This window comes from Leishmania martiniquensis, chromosome 36 (assembly GCF_017916325.1).
Source record: "Leishmania martiniquensis isolate LSCM1 chromosome 36, whole genome shotgun sequence".
Classification (NCBI taxonomy): domain Eukaryota; phylum Euglenozoa; class Kinetoplastea; order Trypanosomatida; family Trypanosomatidae; genus Leishmania; species Leishmania martiniquensis.
Window position 1 is genome coordinate 660840 of NC_090171.1, and position 6371 is coordinate 667210.

Consider the following 6371-nt stretch of genomic DNA (forward strand, 5'->3'; position numbering starts at 1 on the left):
CCGCGGTGTCTAGCGGCGCTGTATCAGCGTTTCCTTTTGTTCGTCGCACACCACCTGTGCACGGCGTAAGGGAGAAAGAGGGAGGATGACTGAGAGCACACAGAGCCACAGCACACGAGGAGGCGTCGGTGTCGCACCGCCCAAGACGACCGTCGAAATGAATCGGACTGTGGCAGTAGCAACCAAAAGCACGAGAGGCAGAAACAGTGAAGGGTGAGACAAGCTGGCCAACAAAAAAAAAGGAATGCTCAACGATCGGTGCGCACGAACGACATATACACTGCACGAAGTGGCGAAATGAAACGAGGGTGGCTACTCAGCGCCGCAGTGGTATCATGAGCAGCCGTGTAAGTGTGTAGATGCAGGCGTGCCGGTAATCCCCCCACAAAAAAAAGAGTGCAGAGGAGAAGGAGAGAGTGGCAAACGACATGGAGAACTGAAACACCTGAAGAACACGCAGGCACAGGTGAAATGAAGCGGCATGAGACACCATCGCCCCCCCCACTCCCTCCTCCCATTGCGCTCGAGAAGAGCTATACCTTCGTTTTCTCTTCTGCTGCCCTTATGGAGCACCCCAACCACACGCAAATCTCGTCGACGCAGGGAAATCCACGTGCGTGAGAATATGCAAACGAGAAGAAAAGAGGCGCGCATAGGCAGGGAAAGGTGAAGCCTGAAGGTGGATGTCAGCGCTTCAGGGGCGCCTCCCCCCGCTTTCCTCCGTCACATCCTCTACTCCTTTCTGATTGCGGCTCTTCACAACACCGTGGGCACCTCAGCAATCGATGTGGTTGTGTCGCAGCAGAGGAGCAAAGGGAAAAAAGCTCATAAGAGCGAAGAGGGAGGGAGGGGAGAGGGTGCGATCGCGCTTGGCGAAAGCATAGAGCGCGGTGAGAGAGTGCAAGACTGAGGGAGCCTGCGAGAATAGGAGAGTGAGACTAGAAGCAGTGTGCTTCCCTGACTCGCGCCCCGCAGACACTGGGCCTTCATCTTCCTCCGCACCTACTTCGTTCACTAACCACTCGCGCTCGCTCTCTCTCTCCCTCATCTCTCCAGCCAGACCTACTCCCCATCATTCGCAGTACCCTACCTTTGCCCTCCTCTCTCAGCGTCTCGCTGGCAGCCCTTCCCTTCTCTTTCGAGTACAGGAGCGACGGTGTTCCCTCTCCGACCGCGCTGAGTGGCGGCGCCCTTGTCTGATGGGTCTTTTATTTGTTTTTTGGGGGGGACGGGTTGTATTCACCTGATTGGTTACGCTATTAAGACCTTCGCTTGTGCTTTTCTCTCTCTCCTCCTCCTCTGCGTGTGTGCGCGCGTGTGTACGCCCTTGTATACGCACTCGCTTCCCTTTCGCTGTTTCTGTTCTCGCGCACCCTCGTTGGGACTGCGCGCCTTCTTTTGGCAGACTCTCCCTTCTCATGTTCTTTCGTGCGAGCGCGCATGTCGGTCTGCGTGGGTTTGTGTCGGCCGCATCGCTGGGCAGCGGAAGAAGGGAGGGAGAGGCGGGCGGACAGCATCGCTCACTCAACATGAAAGGAAATAATAACAAACGGGGGGAGCACAACGGCACGGGTGAACCAAAAAGAAGGAAACGAGCCGAGGGGCGGGTTCATAAGAAGAGAGAGGGAGACACGACCCGACGCCGGCCTTGTGTGTGTGTAGGGGGGGAAGAGGGGGGCTGGTCTTTGTTAAGTGTCTCCGCTATTTCTTTTTCGGTTCTCTTTGCGTCACCTCTTCGTGAAAAAGGAGAGAGCCACCCAAGGACAGACATGTACACGTACACACGAATAGATGCGCATATACACTCACACCCAAAGAGAAAGGAGAAAGGAAGGAAGAAGGGAAGGAGGGGCACATGAGGGCCCAATCATTAGAAAGTGAGCCGTCGAAGGCAAGCGAGCAAAAGAGGAGGGGGACAGGGAGGGAGGGAAAGGAGGAGCGAAAGTCAGAAGTGACGAAGACGCACAGGAGTGACGAGCGAAGAAGTGGAGACGGGAACGAAGCGAGCAGGAAATGGGCGAACAAAAATGTGCGTGGAGAAGCGGCAGCGTGACAACCCCGGGAACACAAAAACAGACCGAGCAGCTCACCCACATCAAAGACATACCGTCACACCATACAGATACTAGCGCTCATCCCTCAGCAAGCGTCTTGCAAGGTAGGGGGCGGGCGGGGCGGGGTAAAGAAGTCAAAATGAGGGGAACGGGGGTGGGGCGGTAGGTATACCAAGGACAGGTCCACGTAGGCAGCAGCAACACATGAAGCGAACCAACCGAGATACTGACTTTTTTAGGCGTCTATGGCTGTTCAGGCGTCTCAGTGCCTCAGGTATTCGAAGCAACGGAGGAAAAAGAAGGGAAGCGATATCGCCCACACGGGAGACCCGAGAGTATCTCTTCTTAAATGGGAAGCCAAAGAAAAAAAGGAGTCCCTTACCTCACAGGAGGTGATGAAAGATGCCTCTGCCCCCAGAGAAGGAGGAGGAGGGGGATGGGGACCGACAGAGCGAAGCCTTCCCAGCGCCTCCACACCTAAAAGCGGCGCTGAGACTGCAGCAGTGCTTGCGTCTTGACCACATAGCTGCACCTTCTCGCCCATCGTCGCAGCGACTGCACTCGCGCACACCACAGGAACCTTTCTTCTCAGCGGTCCTGCTTCTACTTTTCTTGTCCACTTCTGAGCTCGCGCTTCGCTCTCTCTCCTTTCTTGCTCGTTGTTGTTGTCAAAAAGTTTTTTCCGTCGGTATGAACGTTTCCGTCGACATGCCTTCTTGTTCTTTTTTCTGCAGACGACGCATGTGCACAGATACACAGGCACGCGAGCAAGCCCCACTCCTCGTTTCCCAAGAGACATGATAGAGAGAGAGACACGGGTGTAACGACCAACATGAAAGATGAAAAAGCACAGGATGGAAGAAAACGGTGAACATACAGAAGAGGGAGGCCAGCAGAGGTTGTGAGGTAGGGGGAAGCAAGAGTAGAAACGGGGAGGGGGCTTTGCTGCTACTCGTACTCATCCTTTTCTATCGTCAAGGGTGCTGGAAGGAGAGAAGTCGAAAAAAAAAGCGTTCATTTTTTTTGCGTGCGGGCTACCAACGGCTGTCAAGTGAAGACGTGAAACGAGAAGAGATGACAGAAAAGAAGAAAGAGAAGAGGCGGGAAGCGCCAACGAAAAGTATCCCTCGAGTGCAAGAGAGGTAGACAAGAACTCGCACACGCACGCTTAGTGAGAAAGAAAAAGGTGGGAGGTGAAGCATATCAAGGAGCCCGGCACAGCATCGTAAAGACTTGCCTACACAGATATGTGCGCAGAGGATGGAGGGCGCTGGCCAATTCCGCCTAGGTAATCTCACATATGCACGCGCATGCGCGCAGTCGCAGAACAATTTAGAAAAAGAAAACTTTAGAGGGAGGGAGAAGGACAAGGAGCTGATGGTGCGTTGCAAGAACAGATAGAGAGAGAGCACCAACGAGAAAGGTAGAAAGCGTGTGTGGAGAGGAGAGAAGGAGCCTAGGGCAAAGAAAAAAAAGGAACGCAAAACGCAGACGGAGAGCACTACAACGCATGCATGGAAAGGCGTCAAAAGGGGAGCCGAAACGAAAAAAAAGAAAGGTAAGAAGGGCACTCGAGGTATATATATAGAGAGAGAACAAAACGAAGGCCAAACACACACACGCAAGAAAAGGAAAGAAATACCTCAAGAAAAAGGAATTGCGAAGTCGACGAAAGGAAGAACAGAAGGAAAAGTGAGTGATGGGCCTCCTCACTCTCCATTACAGAAAACAAACAATCCGAACAACAACGAAACAAACAAACGAAGCCCCTTTCGAAACGAGAAAAAAAAAGGTCGCAGAGAGAAACCCAAATGAAAGCGTCAGGAGAAAGTGGAAAAAGACCCGAAAAAAAAAATACATATATAAAGCGAAAGAGATGGAGCAAAAGGGAAAAAAAATAAACCAATCGAGAGCGGAAGAAAAAAAGGGAGAAGCGAAACGGATAGCCACCCGTTTGTCTTTTGTAGATGTTTCTTTTCCTTCCATGCTGGGGAGAGGGAGAGAAGCCTTCCCTCCTGCCGATTGTCCGCTTTTTCACAGTGCCTGACATGCATGTCGAACGTACGTGGACCGATTTTTTCTTTTCGCTGCAACGGCCAATGCATTCATTTGTGGTGTTGCTCAAGAGGCCCCAGGGCTTCTTCGCACGCACCCCCCCGGCCACCACACTTCATACAACTTTGATGACTCTGCGGCAATGCGTGCAAGCAAAGTAGACGTGGTGTAAGCACATATGAGCAGTAAGACACCCATAAACAGCAAGCAGGCACAAGCACGCAAAGGGCCCTGCAGAAACGAAAAGGAAGCACAAGAAGCTGAACGATAACAGAAACGATCGTCAGCTAACAGAAAAACGCTCGCGTACGTGAGAGGCATGATGAAAAGACCGCATACTTAAAGTTAGGCACACGAGCACGCCGACATGCCAATTGTGGTGCAACGATGAGCGGGCTCCAGTCCTTCGGCGCACGCCCTGTAAGGCAAACACTTAAAGAGGGAAAGGCGGGGAGTAGAATCAGCAGAAGACGATGCAGCAAACAAAAGGGGATCGAAACAAGCAAAAAAAAGGAGACGGAGCGAAGATGTACGATAAGGAAACGGTTAAAGAGAGGAAAGGGGGGGGGAAGCACGCAGGGTGTTTTTTTTTCGCCGCTGCTCTATTTTTGTTTTGTTTCTGTTCCTTTTTCATGAAGAGCACACCAGTCGGCTCACGATGAGAACAAATCGCATCCTGTCCGCCCTCGCTACGTCCCCTCTACCCCGCTCCCCTTGTCCTTTTTGCCTTGTCTTCTTCGGATTTCGTTCGATCATCACCAGATGAAGCGCATCGCTTCCACGCCGTCCGCTCAGCATTGTTTTCATGCAGCACACACACACACACATACACACACAAAGAGAGAGACACGCATACAGACATCAACGAGGATAACAGCAGTATACGCTTTCCGCTTCTCGTTTTGTTTTGCTTCGCTTGCCCCTTCACATTTACCTCTTTCCATTCATCTCCTCGACGCATTCAGCTTCAGAGAAAACGCTCACCGGGTAGGGTGGGGGAGGGAAGGAGGGAGCCTATGTGTGTGCACTGTCGCCCACAAACCCATACGCACGCGTGCGTATGATGACCAATCGATGCAAAAAGGAAAGAGAGCCCTTGGGGAAAGAAAGAAAAACAGCAGGAAACGAAAACGAGGGAGGGGAGGAGATGGGGGAGCAACAGACAGCAAAACGTCGACGGCGTTTCGTTCTAGGCCCGCCTCATACGCTCTTCTCGTAGGTTTGTTCGGCTCCCGGCCCCAGACGCTGCCGCACGCGTACGCCTCTCTCTGGCCCCTCCCTCCCTCCACCTCCCCCTTTTTTGTTTCCCCTCTTTTTGTTTTTCGTTGCGGCTGCTGTAACTGCGAGAGTGACGGTACAGACCAAATATAAATATTTCTGCTCTTATAGCTCTCGTACGCCTCTCTCTTTTCTCCCTCGAAGTCTTCCTCTTTCTCTCTCGGAGCTCTTGTGCACCTGACATACCGGAGTACTGCCACACCTGAACACCGACAGTAAACACCTGCGCGCTGTCGTCCAGAAGAAACATTTGCCTTCCTCTCAGCGCTTTGTCTTACCCTGCCCCCTTCCACCACTTCCGTCCGCGATATCGTTCGTCGCCCTCGCCCTCGGTTACGCCTACGCTTGAGGGGCAACGAGACGTTAGAAGAGAGGCAGGAGGGGAGGGGGGGTGGGCGAAACAGGATGAGGGGGGAGAGAGGGGGGTGAGGTGAGGCAACCAGAGAATCAAATTCATCGGTAGAGGTGTCCATAGGTTCAACTTTATCCTGCGTGAGCCCGTGCCCTCCTCACAATCGCCTCGGCAGTGGAAAACGGAGGCTGAAGAATGGGCAAGACAAAGACATATATGTACCACAAAGGGAAAGGCACATGAGTAACAGTACTCGTATGAGGGAAGGATGCGGTGACTGCGCGCTGGGAGCATGCGAGGTAAAACAGCTAGGGACACGGAGGGGGGGCGACCAAGGCGAAAACAAAGCTGATGGCTCTCGGGGCGGCTATTCGAAAAAGCTAAAGAAAACGATACAAAGAACGGAGATCGCGCACTCCATCGAGCGGGGCCACAGAAACCACACGCATATAAAAAGAGAAAGAAATCCAAAACAAGACCCTGAGAGAGAGAAAACATTGAACCTAAAAATGAAAGGCAGCTGGTGAGCGGACCCGTGTGCCGCCGGATGGCTGGATGGGACATCCCTCGTGTACGCGTCAACGACCTCATCACAGAGGAGGAGGGCAGACACACACACATACACACGCGCG